The 19,051-nt window shown below is 40.2% G+C and overlaps 1 non-coding gene across 1 annotated transcript; it reads left to right on the top strand.

The window, feature by feature from the left end:
- The first annotated feature begins 11,877 nt into the window (after positions 1-11,877).
- LOC123460367 lies at positions 11,878-11,984 on the top strand. The gene has a single exon (XR_006636932.1). It is a non-coding gene; the product is annotated as a U6 spliceosomal RNA (small nuclear RNA).
- The last annotated feature ends 7,067 nt before the right edge of the window (positions 11,985-19,051 follow it).

Here is a 19,051-nt window from a genome sequence, read left to right as displayed (position 1 = left end):
CCCAAAGTTCAAGAACATATTATTTATGTGAAGCTACCTAGTCATGGGACTAAACTATCCTATTGTTATCAAACATACAAAAACAAAGCCCACCCTTGGAAAATATACCTTCCAGGGCTGCTTGGTAGTATTTCAGTGACAAGGGGTATGTGACTAGGGAAAAAAAAAAAAAAACATACTGGCTTTCACATGGATAAATTCATCTTTGCATTTTTGACTCCTATATCAGTTTTCTTTCTCACTGCTAGACAAAATGTCTGACCAGACAAACTTAAGAAAGAAAACAGTTATTTTGGTTAATGGTTCTATAGGATAAAATCCATCTTGGCAGAAATCATTTTTTATGCTCACATGGAAAACATACCTGAAAAAGACCCCAAATGACTCTGAAATCCCCCCAAAATGTGGGAATTTGGTCTGACAAGCTCAGGAGGAATTTATGGCTAAGGTCAAAGGTTCCCAAGAGGTATTCTCACTATCAGGAGGTGGATTTCCAGCTTCTGCAGTCCCCGCACAAGCTCTCTCCATGGCTACTGTAGGGAAAATGCAGATGTGTACCATGTCTGACTCTGCCTGTTGTGTGCATCTATCTGTGTAGACTGTACATGTGAGTGTCATACATGTATGTAGGTACTGCACCATGATCTGTCCTTAGGATGACAAGACAGCTTGATAGCCTCACTCATTTTGAACTGACAAACTATGACTCCAGTTGAAGTCATAGTAGCAGTACTATGCATTTCAGTAAATCAGCACTGGCCCTGAGATAACCTTGCCAACAGTACCCAAGGTACATGTTGCATCTCTTTTATGGGGTATATGGCATTGGTACTCATGCGGAAAATGCAATGACATGTTTCAAGATGTCACTGGATCCTGAAATTGTTTCTCTCTTCTGACTGCTTGCTCAAGGTGCTCCCAATAGATCCAGGGGACTCTATGGAAAAGGCACTTACTGTAGGAAACAAACACACTGAGGATGAAAAATGAACTCTTCCTACTTTGGATGTATCTAACTTTCATATGGCATTGGTATCAGACCTGACTAACATCCTATATATAGCTTTCAGTCCCATTAATTCTACTAATCTTCTAATTTCTAGGAGGGAAACCATGTTACACAAGCACAGTGCACACAGTGAAACTCATGGGTGATGTTTAGAAATTTAGTAAATGGATTAAGGGTTTATAACCATATCTACCTAAAAATCACTGAACATCATTAACACAGAAAAGGGTAATTTAAAAGGTTAGGCACCAAGCAGCTGAAAAAGGAAGGGAGACAGCCAATATGTCCATTTTCCATTAGCAATTATTGCATAGGATCCAAGAGTACTGGCTATCCTATTGCTAACTGAACACTATGATTTATGAAAATACAGTTTAAGCATATATAGAATTTTTTCATAGGATGTCTTTGTTTATTTCCATGATGGTTGGTTTGTTTTAAGCTTGTTTGTTTGTTCATTTGTTTCAACAGATTAAAAAACCCTCAAATATAATTTCCAAATTACGCCTGTGGAAGTAACCTGTGTGGGATTCATTACATTTTGTATCCTCATATTTGTGGATTTTTAAATATATCAAAGGAGCAACAATTTTGGCAAAATCATGTCCTCATTAAAACTGAGTTTGAACAGTCATACACTCATCAAAAGAAATTCCCATCTAAGTAGACTGTGGAGGAAGCCAAGCCTTGTCCTTTCCTGGGCCGAGGTGGGTTCATGCATAGCCATAGGAAGTCTGGGAATGCAGAAAGCCACATGCTCTTTGAGAATTTTTTGTTTAATGTTATTGGACAGCCACTTGGAAATGTGAGGCTTCAAATGGTAACAGGATATAATGCTCTCCCTGAGATTATACCTCAGACTACTTAATCTCTATCTTCATGCACAAATGGAAAAATTTTAAGTAAGTTTTCATGAGTGTATGCTCAAGGTATGCTTACCCACCCACTCTAATCAATGCAGATAAGCACTAGGTCCTCCCAGGAATCACAGAGCAAGAGAAGGAAAGGAGAATTCCAGCCCTGGATCCTGGGTCCAAGTCTCCACCTTGGTTCTTATCCCCTCAGTGATGCTGACTGTACAGCTCTTACCTGTCTACTTCCCAGTAGACTGCGGTTGCCAGTTGATAATATTTTTAAAATGCAAAGAAGCTACTACAAAGAAGCTAAGACAGATGGTACCTACTGTGTTCATAGGAAATTGTCCAGCCAACTTGATTTCATACAAGGTGAGAAGTAATGCTTTCCTCACTGGCTGCTGAGTCACACCAAAACTCTACCCAAGGCCCATTCCCAACCTGGGGATGTGACAGCTGTGACTAAGTAAGACTCTAACTAAGGCCAATCTACCACCATATGCCTTTACAACCAATTTAAAGCTGATTTAACCTGAAATTTCACTCCTAATTGTGCTACTTTACTTGTTCTATGAGCAAAATAATGCCTCTTCAACTACAGTATTTATTCATAAATATCATGCCAAAACCTAAATAACAGATACTAACACATAATTCCTTACATGACACTTGTTGGGCACTGTACCCAATGTGTTCAAAAAGTTCAGTAATTAGCCACAATATCAACTATCCAGTTACATGAGAAAAAAAAAATTAATTTCTCCTGGAAATAAAAATGTAGGTGAGGTCACTATACCACTTCTCTTGTGAGCTTCATGCCTATTGTTTGAAAGTACATGTGTTGGTCTATGCGGGGCACCAGACACTCTAGATCACTCAGAGTAGCTCACATCAAGCATTTAATTGCCTGTGTATCTCTGAAAAACACATACTGAGATCTGAAGATTATTGAAGTATTATTCATTTTCAGGAAAGCTCATGATTCCAAGCCCTCCCTGCTTCCATTTCTTTCTATCCAGCTGCCTCCTGTACTTCGTAGCTCAAACTTCCAGGGTCCTTCCTCTGTCTCCATGACTTCAGATATTCCAGTCTTATACTTTGGGCTTGTCTTGCTCCTTCTGCCCAGCTGTCTTCCGACCCCATGAATACTCACTCATACCCCTTAGATGATGGGGAATTACTACATATAATCAACATTAAATACTTTCCTGCCAAAATAAGCAGAAGGACATTTTCCAGTGCAGGACCCCTGATTTTTATTGTTTATTCATGTACTCACTAATTTGCAAAACTCTATCATCCACAATGGGCTCCCCTGTCGTTAGTGCTAATTAGTGGGCTTCTACTGTACTAATAAATCAACATTACTCACACTGCTTGAAGGGATGGGCTATGATATATCCCTGCATATGAATGTCTAAAATGAGCTGGTGGTTCACCACTGCAGTCTTGATTTCACTGATAGGGTTTTGATGCAGATCCTACTGTACAGCTGCTTCTAATGATTGCCTATTCATTCTAGCCAGACAGACCCAGTGTGATGATGGGAGGGTGAGCAAAGGAAGGTTGTTCAGCCCACTACCTCAGAACCAAGAACTCTCCAGAACCACATAACTGTGTAAGACCTGGCTGGAACTTAAGAATGTTCATACCCACATGAGTCGCATCCCAATGGCCACCTCTTACAGGTTGCATATGGCTTGACTGTGTCTCCTAAAAATCCACTTACGATAAGCTTAATGCCTTGTATGGCAGTGCTATGAGACTTTACAAGATGAGACCTCATGCGAGATCACTAGATCTTTATGGGGGTATCCAAGAAGAGGTTTAACATAATTCTCATAGGACTACAGTCAGTCTCTGGCTTTCTGTGCTGCTGCTATGCACATACTCTCAATTTTGCAATAACCTTCATTATGACTTCATACATCCAAGGGTTGGAGGGCTTACCAGAGCTAATGCCATTTGGACTTGCAACTTCCAGAACTGTGAGCTCAATGGACCCCTTATCTTTATAAAGTACCCAGCCACAAGGTGTTTTATGACAACAAAAGAAAAGTGACTAATAGTTCACTTCTGTCAAAAGTACCCTGGAAATTCCATGCTATTTCCCTGAGTCTTCTCATTTCCAAGTCATCCAACCTTATCTTTTAATTGCTCCTAGTCTGTTAACCTTGCACTCTCTGCTCCCCTTTGTTCCTTAGGTATGGACTGTGAGGTCTTTTGTCATTAAACACCATATGTATTTATCTTCTTCTTAAAAACAGTTGGTGGATTACATTAGACTTAATGGTTGATTTGTATGTCAGTTCTCCTAAGGCATTTCTCTGGGCTGGTATTCACTTATTGAACACCACACATTTCTTTTAACCTCACATCATCATTTAATTACAACAGACAAAATGGTTTTCTTGGCCAGTTGGCATGATGGAAGGTTGTATGGTCACCAACCCACATCTGTACAGCTATTCTCAGTTCTCTGCAAAGCCTGGCTCTATGGTTAGCCAGCAATGGTCTACAACCAATCAGAGCAAATGCTTCTTGACAAATTAGTTATTTTTGGATATGTAACATCCAGCAGTAACTGTAGAAGACCTAACATTTCTCTGCTTCTTTACAAGAGAATAGATGGCTCAGAAGTTTCCAGACCAAAACATAAGCAAATCATCCAATGCCACAAATCACAAAGCCACTCAATCAGTCTTCCTCTCCACAGAAACTTTCTAAAGCAGAAGCAGTTTCTTCTTGAAACAGGAGGAAAAAATAAATGTATAGGGTCTCCCCAGGTTACATTCTAAGTCCTATGAGCTTGTTTCTTTTGGTAGTCCCTGTGAATTGTAGTTAGTAACAGAATGTATATTTCTACACATGGATGAATATTCGATGTTATTTAGACATAGCACATTTTTAAATGAGTTTAATTTTAGTATCCTCATGTTCTACAAAGGATACACAGATGCTGATTAATAAATCCACTGACATCCTTCACTGCTCCGTAATTCAGTGTAGAAGAACTGTCTGGCTCCCATAAAAGCTGGGGGATTTTAAAGGACTGCAAGATTGCATTTGGGCAAATATCCTGAAATTTGGCCTCTTATTAATATCTAGCACAGATTTATGCCAAATTGGTCTGGAGTGAGGAGTTAGCTTGCAAATCTTATGGACTTTGATGTGTTTTGTTTTTCATCTAACCTCTCCCCTATCAAGTTCTAATGGAAACTTTGAGCTAGACCAGTTAAATGAGATGTTGAGAATATACTCCCCAAACCAGATGGTGGTGCGGGGGGGAAGATGGTATAAAACTGCTTAAATTTGGTTGCAAATTAAACACAATAGAGTGGATATGCTAAATGTCATGTTTTTCATGGATTTGCTTTTCATGTGCCCCAAAATATTCATGATGGATGTTTATAACCAGAGCCAACATGTACATATCCAGCTGCTTAATACTGAGGAGGTGAGGTCAGTTTTCACAGAAGGAAATCACTAAGTGAGAATCTGATCATTGTTAAGGTCTTATCTGAAAGGTCTGCACTGGGATTTCCACTAATGATCACCAGTAAGTATGTGTATATGTGTGTATGTGCATGCATTTACATATGTTTGTGTGTGTTAACATGCATACACAGGAGCATTAGGTGTGCATGGAGAACTGGACTTGGAGGACTAGGTCTGGACTGTTGTGTCTACTCAAAGTGGTTTTTAACATGTCAATATTCTTCTTAATATTGAATATATTAATGAATTGGAAATGACTAGAAGACTATATGTAATTAAATAAAGATTCCTTTAATGTAGTTATAATATATTTTAAGAAATTATGCTAGGTGGATTCAAGTTCATACATCACCCTTATTTGCAAACATAGTAGTGAAGGCTTTATTTTGGCAGTGGAGAATCTAGCATATACAATGCCACAGACATTTACTAACTGCACTTTATTTGGTCCTCTACTGATTTCATAAATTTCAAATCTCTTGTTACATAGCAAATCTATGTTGTGATATAGAAATAGAAATTTCATTTTGAGAACTGGAGAGATAGGTCAGTTGGTAGTGTGTTTGCCTCTCATGCACAAGACCATGGTTCAATCCCAGAACCATATAAACCAGTTGAGGTGGTACATACTTGTAGCCCCAGAACTAGAGAAGTATAGGCAGTACAACAAGAGTTCAAATACACCCTCAGCTATAGATGGAGTTCAGGGCAATCTTTGTCTAGAAATCTGTCCAAAAAAGGGTGAGAGGAGACTAGGAAGATGGCTGAGTGGTTAAAGTACTTGCCACTCAAGCCTGAGTACCAAGTTCAGATTCCTAAACCCCATGTAAAAGCTGGAAGCATTTTGGTGGGCTTCTGTAATCCCAGCACACTGATGGGAGGTGGAAGGCAGAGACCAGAGAAGTTCCTGGAATCTCACAGACCAGCTAGCCTGGCGAGTGATGAGTGTAGCACTGACCAATGAAAATGAGACCCTGCCTTAGACAAAGTGAAAGGCAAGAACCAAATCCCAAGAGCTGGCCTCTGAACTCCACATATACTCCTTGATACACACATGCCTGTACACACACACACACGCACACGCACACACACACAGAGACGCAGAGGCAGGGAGGGAAAGGATGTGATGGGGAGGGAGGGAGGAAGTGAATGAATGAGAAACAGAGGCAAAGAAACAGTTACTTTCTAAGAAATGAACACACAGGTAAAGCAAATTGTCATGGTGAATACTCAGATCTGAATTTTCACAGGTGACTCATGTAAATTTCAAAAATTAGTACTGACTTCACCTGCTTCTTGAACAACAAAAATCACAGACAGCTGGTTGCAGAAATTCGGGACATAATTACAATTAGTAATTCCAATGTTGCTTCAAAACAGGAAACGTATGAAGACCTTGGGAGGCTCTAACTGTTTACATGATTTTTCCCTCACAGCTTTAAACTTTCAGAGTTTTACAGGAATTGCCTCAAGAAAACCAAACGTAGGCATCATATTGCAAGAGAAGACAGAAAGTTGATTCCAGAATGGAATACAGTAAAGCTGGAAGACAGAATACTGTACATGTGGGTGTGAACCAGAGCCTGGATTTTTAAAAGGTATTTTGAATTTTCGAGAGTGTTTGTCTATCACAACTGTTCTGGGTGATGTATGGCTTCCTCGATGCAATCCAACCCTGATTGCTTACCATGAAACATTGCAGTGAAATCTATTCTGAGCCATTCCTGTCATTGCTGTGCAATAAATACAGCCCATGGCCCCATGGAGAGCACTATGTTTCAGCAAGTTGAACTGGGGCAGTGATCCTCAAACAGGGTCAATTTTGTCCTCCATGGGATGTGAGGCATTTTAGTTTGTAATGGCTGGCAGGGAGAAGAAGAGATACAGTTGCCTGCTACTAGGTAGGAACCAGGTATACTGCTAAGCACTCCCCAAACACACTGGGTGCTGGATGGCCTCTCAGCAGCAAATATCATCTGGCCCTAATGTCAAGAATGACTAATTTGGAAGAGCCTGAACTAAAGTGAATGAGATTGCCAGCACATGGTAAACTTCTCCTATGTCCATAGTCTAAAAGATGATCACCTGGACACCGGAAGGTAGCATTCTGAATATTTTTGCATAGGCAAACTCTGCTCCTTGCAGAAGGGTACAGCTGGAAGAAAGATGGCCTCAAGCAGCAATCCTTTTTGTCTCATCCTATTTATCATCATCATCATTACTTTTTTACTTTGGTTAGCAGATGTTTCTTTAGTACTCTGACATCCTTTTTAATTTGTACAGTTATTAATCTGGCCTTCTTGGAGGCAAGCTCTTCACCTGCCCAATCGTCCCTGTATCTGAGGTGGGCATGCACATGGAGTGGTCCTAGCCTGTCATCCATCACCAGGAAGCAGCTGTAACCCACAGCACCTTTAAGTGGGCTCATTTGATGACCAGTGCAATTTTCTCTTCTCTGATACCTCACACTTCAAGCGAAAGGAACTGATGGGCCCTGAGTCCATTTCCTCAAGTACCCTAGGGGGAATTGTTTGGATTCTAACATGTACCCTCCCGACATCCCATTTATAGCTGTGATAAAGAAGTAAGCAATTAATCAGGCATCCCTCCTAACAACACTGACCTGCCAGCATTCAAATGCTTTAATTAAAATCATGGCACAGTATATGCCAGAGGGAATGGCCCAGTAGTGTCTCCAGCAGGCAGGAACTGCTCTCCTCACCAGCCCTGAAGCAAACACATATTACCAAGTTGTTGGCACAGGACTTTAATAAGAAGGAAAGGAGTTCTCCAAGGATGGTCATGCATGCTGCTGTTCACCTATAGAAGCAAAGGATGTCCACCACATTCAATGAGGGTCTCTCTCTCCCCTCTTCTCTATCCCATTTTCCTATGTCTGTGTGCCCCCCTTTTTTGATCCTTACAAAAATGAGGAATATCTACAATTACACTCAGCCCTATCACATTGAAATCCCCTCTGATGCTTGAAAAGTAAAATGTCAATGCAACTTTGAGATGTAAAATGTTTAAATATCAGTAAGCATACAAAAAGTTGGATTTCCCCCTTCCAATGTTAACTCACCCTTGAGACAGCATTCAGCCTCTTGATATTCATGCCTGCTCCCAGATTGTTTGCCTTACTTTTACACAGGTCTACCAAGGTTTTTACATCAGGAACACTGTGTTGCATTTAAAGTTAGATAGTTTGGGAGAGTTTGAAAGACTTTCATCCATTCATTTAATCACACTTAGCTTTGTTCTGGGCTGGCATATGATTCCATTGAAACAATGTCAGCATTCTCTAATAGGCCAAGTTCATTGATCTGGGGGTTATGATTTGTGCTTACACTGTCACTGTTAATCTGGACATGTCCTTTTATTCTCCCCATCAGCCCTCTAACTCCTGGTTCCCTGAGCTTAAGCTAGATTCTCTCTGCTTCTAGCTACCATTCCAAAACAGCCTTTAGGTGAAGTCTTTTTAAAGAGTTAGTCTTATTCCCAAATATGCTACCAGAAATATTCTGACAGTGTGAATGTTCTCCCTGTGATTCAGAGTTTACCATGGATTTTCAGTATCCCATGTGCCCTGTTCTGGTGTCAAAATCCTGGATAGCTGTATTCTCCCCCAAGCTGCCCTCAAAACTTGCACTCCTTGTTGACTCACTATAAACTGCCTCTCTACCTTATCTCTCTTTCCACATGTGGCTCCTAAATGTTTGTTTGGGCACATACAAGGCCTTGCCAGGTCCTCAGCCTTTAGGTGGTCATGTGCTCTGTCCTCTCTGCCCTTCCCTGCTGGGCTCCTGACTCAGTGTTTATCCATCATCCCCAGGGCTCTGCCTCTGCTCTGCTCCCAGCTTCCTTCTCCACTCAGTCCTCTCTAGTTCATATCCTGCCCCTTTCAAGTTTATGTTCTTTTTTCTTTGAAGGGTACTGATACTTCCTATAATCATTTTCAAGTTGGAAATATGAAACTTAAGAATTTCTTCCTTTCCCTCCTCCCTCTGCTTCCTGTCTGTGTTTTTTAAAATAGCTGTTCTCTTTACCTTGTTCCTCCTCCTTCTTGGCTTCCTCCAACTACTAAAAGCATAGTGTCAAAGACAATGACATCTGTCATTTCATCATATTATGGTGAATACAATGGCAGTTTCAGCCATAGGACATGGATCCATTTGGCAAATAGAACTCAGTAATCTAGAAAAGAATTTAGATTATAATGACTCCTTTAACTGAGAAATAATTTCCTTCTCAAGTCTAATTTTCTTTCAACTAGCTCCCTAGTTCTTTATAATTCTCTTTAATCTGTTCTGTTCTTAAAATATTAATTAGAAGATAAATATAAAGAGACCAGGATTTATTTTAAAGGGTCTTCTCATAGCTGTGAAGGCATGGTAAACCCAAAACACAAAGATGGACTGAGAGGCTGCAGATCCAAGGAAAAGGTAGGCTATGGGCTGAAAGAATTCCTTCCTTTTTGAAGGATCTGAGTTTTTGTTTTACTTTTGCTTTTAACCGGTTAGGTAAAGTTCACCCATTTTATAGAGGACAGTTGCCTTTGCCCAAATTCCATTCAATCTCATCCAAGAACAACACCCTCATGGGAGATAACCAGAGTACTGTTTCATCAAATATCTGACCTGGCCACATCACCACATTAGCCATTATGGTGGACATTGTCAAGCTGTGTCCTGTGGAGCACAAGACCTCTGGATTCTTCCATGTGTTTTTGTGTTCTTTATGAAATGGAAAGGAATGTTAACATAGTACTCCCCTATATCTGATGTTTTACTTCCCATGGTTTTAGTTACCTAAAATTAAACACTACCTAAGAATATTAACTGGACATTTCCAGAAATAATTTATTAGAAATAATTCAGAAGTCTTACATGGAGTACCCTTCTAAGAAGCATTATAAAATCCTTCATGGCCTTCTAGAACCCTCCGACCTGGGTATGTATGGCTGTGCTGTAAAACATATAGAAAAAGCTATACAATACTGTATGTATAGTATATATATCCACTGAGACTATCAGCATACCCCATGAGAGTAAGAAGACTGGGATCTGTTGAGCATCTGAACATTAGGTACTCCACAGTCACCATTTCATGAACTCTTATGATACGCAGCCTGATAGGACAGACATTACCAAACTTATTTGCAAAACACACCACCTACAGAAAATAATATGATTTATAATTAGTATGTTTTTCAGCCTCACACTTTATTAAAAAAAAATGATTCAAATGTCGTGAAAGTCTGTGCAGTCTTTAGACAAGGCTCATTTCAAATCATTATAACTACCTTGCCTATATTCACAACTGATTTGTTTGAGATGTAGCACTTATAAGCCATCATCCCAAGCTACAAATAACTCAAAAACCTAAACAATAAAAAGTCAAACAACCCACTCACAAAATGGGGCAAAGAGCTGAACAGGCATTTCACAGGAGAAGAAATACAAATGCAAATACACACTTAAGAAAATGTTCATCATCCCTATACATCAGGGAAATGCAAATTAAAACAACTATGAGATTCCACCTTATCCCAGTAAGGATAGCAAACATCAAGATACAGAATATGAAAATAATTGTTTATACTACCCACATTTACTTAAAATTATAAGAAATATGATTTGAAAAATCTTAGGTTTGTAAAGTAAAAAGATTAACTTCTTCAGGATAAAATCAGGGCTGGCCTACAATAAGTTCTTTGAGCACTAGCAATGGAAGGTTCTGAAGACTGGGAGGCAATGTCAAACCCCAGTTAGTTGGTTGAGCAACCTTTTCATACGGAAGCCTCTAAGTGTCACACGAAGCCAGATGCTACTGCTTCTTGTCTGTAAAGAGGGGCTAGTCACATCCACTGCTTGGGAGTTCTGTGGCCATTAAAATGCCTGAAATTTAAAAGGACTAAAACAACCACAATAAAAGTAGTGCCTGTTAAAAAAAAAAAAAAAGAAAGAAAGAAAGAAAAAAGAACTAGAAATAGTACAACCATATGATGCAGTAATCCATACTGAGGCCCTGCCCTGGCCAACAAGACAGCCTCTGTGAGCACTTCCATCCCCCAAGGTCAGACAGAGCCTAGCCAATACCCCTCTGCTTGGGATCCCTTAGGCCAGACAGTGGTTGAGCAGAGGCCCTGGAACTCAGGGAAACTGTATGCAGACAAGACAGCAAGACTGAATAGAAAACCAACTTCTCTCCTGTCAGGCCCAGAATGGAGCAACTCCACACCCTAGAAGTTTTGTTCTTTTCAGACATTCCCAGCAAGCTCCAAGGCTGGGAGAAAGAGCTGATGTGTGTGATCTAAACAAGAAAGTCAACTAACTTAGTATCTAAGAACCACCACCAGACAGAAACTAAAGAAATGCAGGAAGCCAGACATGGTGGCGCATGCCTTTAATCCTAGCACTCAGGAGGCAGAAATAGGAGGATCACTGTGAGTTTGAGGCCACCCTGAGACTACAGAGTGAATTCCAGGTCAGCCTGAGACCCTACCTCAAAAAAAAAGTGCTTACTTCAGCAGCACATATACTAAAATTGGAACAATACAGAGAAGATTAGCATGGCCCCCGCAAAAGGATGACACACAGATTCGTGAAGTGTTCCATATTTTTGCAAAGAAAATTTATTTTTGTTCATAACAATGAGCAGTATAGAAATGGAAAGAAGAGTAGTTTCAAGCAAGCACACTGATGAAGATTCTGAAATTACTGACTTTAAGGCCCAGCATAATGGGACACTTGGAAGTGACCCCTGAATAGGTAGAAGAAAGGCTTTTTTTTTTTCTTTCCAGTAAGATTTTCTGGCTGCTTCTACTCTTGATCCCTTTGTTCTAATACCTTCAGACAAGATAATCTTTATTATTTTCTGTTTGAAGAGGACCTGTGCTGAAAATGTAAGAGATCAGTTTCACTCTTCCCAGAAGCTGAGGCCATTAGGTGTTGTAGGATCTCTGTTAGCATAGCCTCTTTCTACAAAGCCAAGGTTAGGACTTTTAGGGAACTTCCCAGGTCATCATCCATGTAACGCTTCATTAGAACCTGAAGGCAGCTCATAGCTTCATGTTTTCTTAGGAATTGCTGTGCTTGCTTTCTGGTTTTCAAAGAGCAAAGCAAAGGAGGCCTTCCTGCCTCATCACTGAACTTGTAGGCCATCCATGAGGAAGCATTGCTGATAGGCATCTAGTAACCTGCTACTGTAAATAGCAGCTCTAGATTCTTCAGAAAAGTACCTTTGGGTCAAGTAATCCATTAGGAAAATTCAGCCATAAGACATGCTCTAATTTTTTGTGGCAGAAACTAGATGGAAGATGTACCTAGAAATGCTCTATTATTCTATTGGGTTAAATAAATCTTGAATTAACTTCAAATAGAATTTTTTATAGCTCTTTTGTTATAATACCTAAAATACTGGTCACAAAATTTTAAAAGTAATTATTTTATAGTTAAAAATTGGATACCATTACCTTAATATGATAAATAATATTTGTCTTATATTAATCCATACATGACAAAAATTAAACTTTTAAATATATGATAGCCTCTACAGGCTTGTAAAATCTTTATGCATTTTTAAAATATCTTTGTTTATTTGCAAGAGAGAGAGGGGGCAGAGGGAGAGCATTGGCCTGTCAGGGCTTATTCTGCTGTCAACAAACTCCAGACACATGTATCCACCATTTTGAGTGCCTGGTGTCATGGGTACTGGGGAATCAAGCATGGGTTGGTAGGCTTTGCAAGCAATATCTTCACTCTTCTTTATGTATATTTATTTATTTGCACATGTGTATGTAGGGGGGGTGTACCAGATCCTTTTGCCACTGTAAACCAGATGCTTTTTGTGCCACTTTTTTGTCTCTAGCTTATCTGAGATATTGCACCTTGGCTAGCAGGTTTTGCAAGCAAGTGCCTTTAACCACTGAGTCATCTTCCCAGTCCCCAATGTCTTTATTTAAAACTGCAAAGAAACTTTCACTTTTCCCTCAAATTATTCCAACCAGTACTCTTAGAATGAACATGTGAATTTTGCTGGCAGGCATTCTTCCCCTGAGCCGAGGTGGTGGACAAGCATCTGATGGTAAGGTCTTTTGTGGTTCCTGTGGCTCAGACTGTGATGACTGGGTTGGATTTGTAATGAGTTAATAAATTATATTCACACTATTCTTTAGGATGTCATGAAATGAAATTTCAGCTCTACTAATGGTATTAGGAAGGATGGTATTGTTTTCCATTAAAAGTTAAAGAGCTTTGAAAAAAAAAAAAAGAACTGCAGGAAATATCATTCAGCATGGCCGGTGGAAAGGGGGCGGGTAGGGAGGTCTTCGTGTAGAACCAGGCTGCAATCTGAGTACAGCATGAACAAGTGGGGTTGTATAGCCTTGCAACATATGGTCACTGGGTGTATTGAGTCTGAGAGGAGCACTGGCTGACCAAGTCTACAGCACTCCCACCAATGGTAGGCCAGCAGGGTATGATTCTGGAATGACAGTGAAGGATTTTGGTAAAATGTTGAGGTAATCAGCTATCAACATTGGGAGTTCTTGTTAAACCAACTTAGCAGTATTCTTACTAATACCAGACTTTATCAGGACATGCATAAAGGCCTCAAAAGTAATGGCCTCCACAGTGGAGAATTTCTCCCTGCTTCCCTTTCATGTAATAGAAATGCTAGGTGAGCTCAATAACTGACTGCCTCTCAACCAGCTCCTGGACACTCCAGTTTTAACCTAAACATCCCATGAGGGGCCCCGCAGTGTCAAGCAATCTGGGTGCTGAAATTTACATCTTCAATGTCCCCAAAGTTCTTCTGGCAAAGACTGGTTCATAACATAGAGCTGTAAGCACAAACTTTCAGTGTTTGGAGATTCTCAAAGGAAATAAAGGTCATTGAGTGTGCCCTTACATGGGACTGTGAGATCTCAGCCCCTCATCTTCCTCTTTTCTCTTCCCAGCCACTTGCGCTAGATTCTTTCATTGCCGCTGTGCTATATGATATGTTGCCTGATGACACTGCAAAAGAAACAGGGCCACCAGCCCATGGTCTGAAACCTCTCAAACTTTTTAGCCAAAGTAAACCTTTTCTTTCTGTAAGTTGATATGTCAAGTATTAGTTATATGTTGGTAAACTGACAAACACACTGGGACGGGGTCTGCCTGGTTATTACAGTAGCCCACTCTCTGCTTACAAATCCCAGAAAACATTTAATCACTGAGAATGCAGGGGGAAAAGTCCCCTTGGCCAATTTGTTCACAACTGTGCCTTAAAAGCTTTGTACAGAGCTTAGCAAAAAGTAAGAATTCCAAAAGTACCTATTGAATAATTGAATATAAAACAACTGAAGAAGTGAATCTACCTAGGAAGACAGAGCCTTGATTCCTCACAAAGAAATGCACAATAGCAAGAACAGTGTTTGCCATGGAATGTACTCTGAGAAGGTTTATGGCTCTCCATTTCCTTCTACAAAAAGTAGAAACTGATATAGAAGATTACTGAGTGGCCAGCTAAAGGAATTCATTTTACTCAAAATATCAGGATGTGATAGAATCATGCAGAGTCCTTTCAAAAAGAGGTTTCATTAGTGAAATTCTGAAGCAAAGTTTTTATTATTTTTTATGACAATGAGACAGCGAAAATTGGCACTCCAGGGTCTCTAGCCACTTCAATCAAACTCGAGATGTGTATGACACCTTGTACATATACATCACCTTGTACATCTGGCTTATGTAGGTTCTGGGGAGTCAAACCTGGGTCCTTAGGCTTCACTGGCGAGTGTCTTAACCACTAATCCATCATCTACCCTGAAGCACAAATAAAATTAAAAAACACCATATTTTATATTATGGAACTGCCTTAACTGAGATTTTCTGGATTGTTACACATTTAAGGGAAAGACTAAGTAGCAGAACAGCTATTTTTGTTTAAAAGCCATAAATAAAGCAACAGAGATTCTTATCTGGATATAAAGGGCAGTGTTACATTACATACCACATGTTTATGAATGTTTAACCCCCACATCTATATGTGGAAATCCTAACACCCAAGATAATGGTGTTAGGAGGTAATACCACAGGAAAAGCATTGGGTCCTGCAGGTGATGTCTCATTAATGGAATTAATGCCCTGATAAATAAAAATCCTACTCCATTAGTCAGAATAGTTTTTAAGCCAGGTGTGATAGCACACACCTATAATCCCTGCCTTACGGAGGCCCAAGCAGGAGGATCACGATTTAAGTCCAGCCTAAGCTACATAGTGAAGCCTTGTTTTCAAGAAAAAACAAAAACACAATGCAAAAGAATGTTTGCTACTTGTCCAGGAATGAGAAACGAGGTAAAATATGGGACTCTACTATTAAGAAAGAAAAATAAAAAAATAAAGGAGGTGAGCTTCCTTGGTCTCTCATGTCTTCATTTTTATTTTTTCTAAGTACTCAGCTGTGTTCTGAGATTTGGGAGATTGTGGATAAATAGCCAGATTGGCTGGGAAAATGATTAGCTTTCCCCTTTAAAAATGTATGTACTTTACCCAAGGACAGTTTCAGAATATCTTACCTCTCCATAGGGCTGATCATTTTTCTAATAACTACCTGGTTAGATTTTTTTTTTTCAATCACACTGAGAGAAGACATGTGCTCCACTCTAAGATAATAGGAATGGCTCAGATTCCACTCTCATTAATATAATGATTCTATAGCACAATGACAGATAAAAGAACTTTCTTCTTATTCTACTCAAGGCTGGTTTTACATAAAAATAGACCATAACTCAGAGTCTGTAATGTCTATGAAAAGGTTATACTCGTTACCATCCAAATAGGCTGAGCTAATAAAAATTATATTTGTTACAATCCAAATAGATTAACCAGCCTTAAGGGCTTAGCTATGTATTACACTTTTCAATTTTCTTATAATTAAATTAACATAAAATAGTCTTCACAAATAAATGGCTGTTTCAGAAAGAGTTAAGCTCTGTTTAACAAAAATAGCCCCTCTATTTACATGCTCATCTTCTCAGGTGGGTCTGGGAAATGGGAAGAGGCACTTGTCATCATAGAGTGGACTCATAATCAACCTACTACCATGCTTTTCATGGCCCTCATACTATGCTTAGGGTGCTGATCTTGACACAGACACCCCTGGCAAGTAGCTAGAGAACACCCTCAGCCCCTTGTTGCTCTTCTTGGGCTACCTGGATGGTCTTTCTGTTCCTTGCTGTGAGCTCCCAGCCATCAGCCAGTAGGCATAACTCAGTCAGCTTGTCTGTAAAATAGAAGACTAGCTGGGAGTGGTGGCACATGTCTTTAATCCTAGCACTCTGGAGGAAGAGGTAGGAGAATTGCCTTGAGTTTGAAGCCACCCTGAGACTACATAGTGAATTCCAGGTCAGACTGGGCTAGAAGCAAAACTCTACCTCAAAAACCCATACATACATATATGTGTGTGTGTGTGTGTGTGTGTGTGTGTGTGTGTGTGTGTGTGTGTTCTGAAGACTAATGGTGGAACTTCCTGCTAGAATTACAATTCATGTGCAGGGTTCTGCTACCATTTTCTCTGCCCTCTGGCTACCAATCCTATTAGAACATGGCTTCTGTTTGTATAATACATTATTCTGAACCTTAATGTTTCTTCTTGCAGGTGTCTTCATATGACTTTATCCCAGATGAAGTAGCAAAGATGAATTAGATCTCTGAGATGAGAAGACATTGAAATCCTGGATACCCTTGAATTGGTGGTGTCCTTTAATTCCTCATAACGCTAATTATTTTATGATTAGCCTTTTGTCTTAGCCTCAAAAGGTCTTTTAAAAAGAATGAAAAGCAGGCAAATAAGTTATGTAGTCATTCTATTTTGAAATAAAAAGAAACTCAAGTTTTCTTTTTCTAAAAGTCAAGGGAGAAAATACACACAAAAAAGAAGAGAACTCACCTTAACAGGGCCTGCATTGTGACACACTTCTCTACCTTATGACATCCTGAGGATCAGGAAACCTGTTCAGTTTCACAGTAATGAAATAAAGATCATAGAGCTAGTGCAAGTCTGAAAAAGTTGTGCAGACCCAAAAACCAAGAGGAAAATTGGGGGTGGTGGGCCCATGGATGTATGTCTGGAGAAGTAGAGAGGGCAGAGGCATTACTGAATGCTGGGACCACATAGCTCTTCATGGTCACAGTATAGCAGCATTTGTACTTGTCTATCTGGTCAGCAGACATCAATTTTGAGTACCCTTCTTTGAAAGCAGTAGTGTGACTTCACCAATGATAAAACACAGTCTAATACAGCCATTTAATAATAAAATGTAAATAATAAAAAGTAAACAGATTCCTTGTGATTATTTTCTTGAGAATAAATAGACCTTAGATGATGTCCTTATCATGCTGGGGCCCAGGATATCTGGGCTCTAACGATCTCTATGTGCACCCTGCCGATGCTCACTTCTTAGGCAATTTAATCCTCATTAGCTCCTCCACAAAAGGATGAACAAGAAAAATGGAGATGATGCTCAAAGGACTCCATTTTGATACATGTCAGAAGCTGCTGAAGCTTTGATGAGAGAGGAGGTCAAAAGTAATGATGCAACAAGGCCTTTGCACTATCCTAGGAGCTCATTTACAATGACACCCCTGTCCTGAAGCATGAAAGCAAGGCCTGGCCATGCACTTAAGAAACTAAGAAAGATCTAATCAAAGTGTCCCAGGAGGTAAGCATGTGAGAAACTCTAGTGTTTGCATTTTATGTAAGTGTCTATGTGATAAAGTCTATGTTTACCTCCCAAGTATCTAACACTAAACAGATGCTCAGCAAATGGTATTGTGAAAGCCCATTTTGTTCACACGATCTAGACTGGTTCTCATAGTTCTCTTCCTATTGCTGAAAAAATCCTTCATCCCAGGCTCCATTTCCAAGAGATGCTGAATAATTTTTCATCTGATCCTTAGACATTTGGGGTTTTTCCATCAGGATGACACAGAAGCAGCTCAGGCAGAAGCCACATCAGCAAGGTGCAGAGCCACATGCCTGTCACCCTCACCCAGTCAGATGAGAATCAAGGAAGAAGGTCCAACCAGCTACACAGCAAGGGAGTGGGACAATTACAAAGTAAAATGCAAGGGACACTGAGACTAGGAAAGGAAGTGAGATGAAGATTAATTTCAGCCTGAAGGTCTGGTTTAGAGAGTTTGGAGATATTTTTGATTAACATCCCCAGAGAACAGCTTCAGCAGTAATGCCCAACACAAGTTCAGGTCAGGTCATGCTCACTTGAAAATCAGCATGGAGGAACACGTGGAGCACAGGCCTTATAGGTTGAGTTGTGCTCCTCCCACATGCTGAGCTTGGGGGCGCTAAGGTCAGCCTCTTGGTTTGGGGTGAGGTTGGCCAAGAAATGAACCTTCACAGGAGAGAGCATGCCTGGGTAGCTTTCGTGGCATGTACACGAGCACAGCACACACTCGAGGTAGACACAAATGGACCAAAACTCCATTCTGAGAGAGGTTTCCTGCCGGCATCACACGGCCAACGTAAGAATGTCTATTGTGCCGGGCGTGGTGGCGCACGCCTTTAATCCCAGAACTCGGGAGGCAGAGGTAGGAGGATCACCGTGAGTTCAAGTCCACCCTGAGACTACAGAGTTAATTCCAGGTCAGCCTGGACCAGAGTGAGACCCTACCTCAAAAAACCAAAAAAA

Source organism: Jaculus jaculus, chromosome 4 (genome assembly GCF_020740685.1).
Source record: "Jaculus jaculus isolate mJacJac1 chromosome 4, mJacJac1.mat.Y.cur, whole genome shotgun sequence".
NCBI classification, from domain to species: Eukaryota; Metazoa; Chordata; class Mammalia; order Rodentia; family Dipodidae; genus Jaculus; species Jaculus jaculus.
The sequence above is the reverse complement of the archived record's forward strand: the minus strand, read 5'-3'. Positions and strand labels throughout refer to the sequence as shown.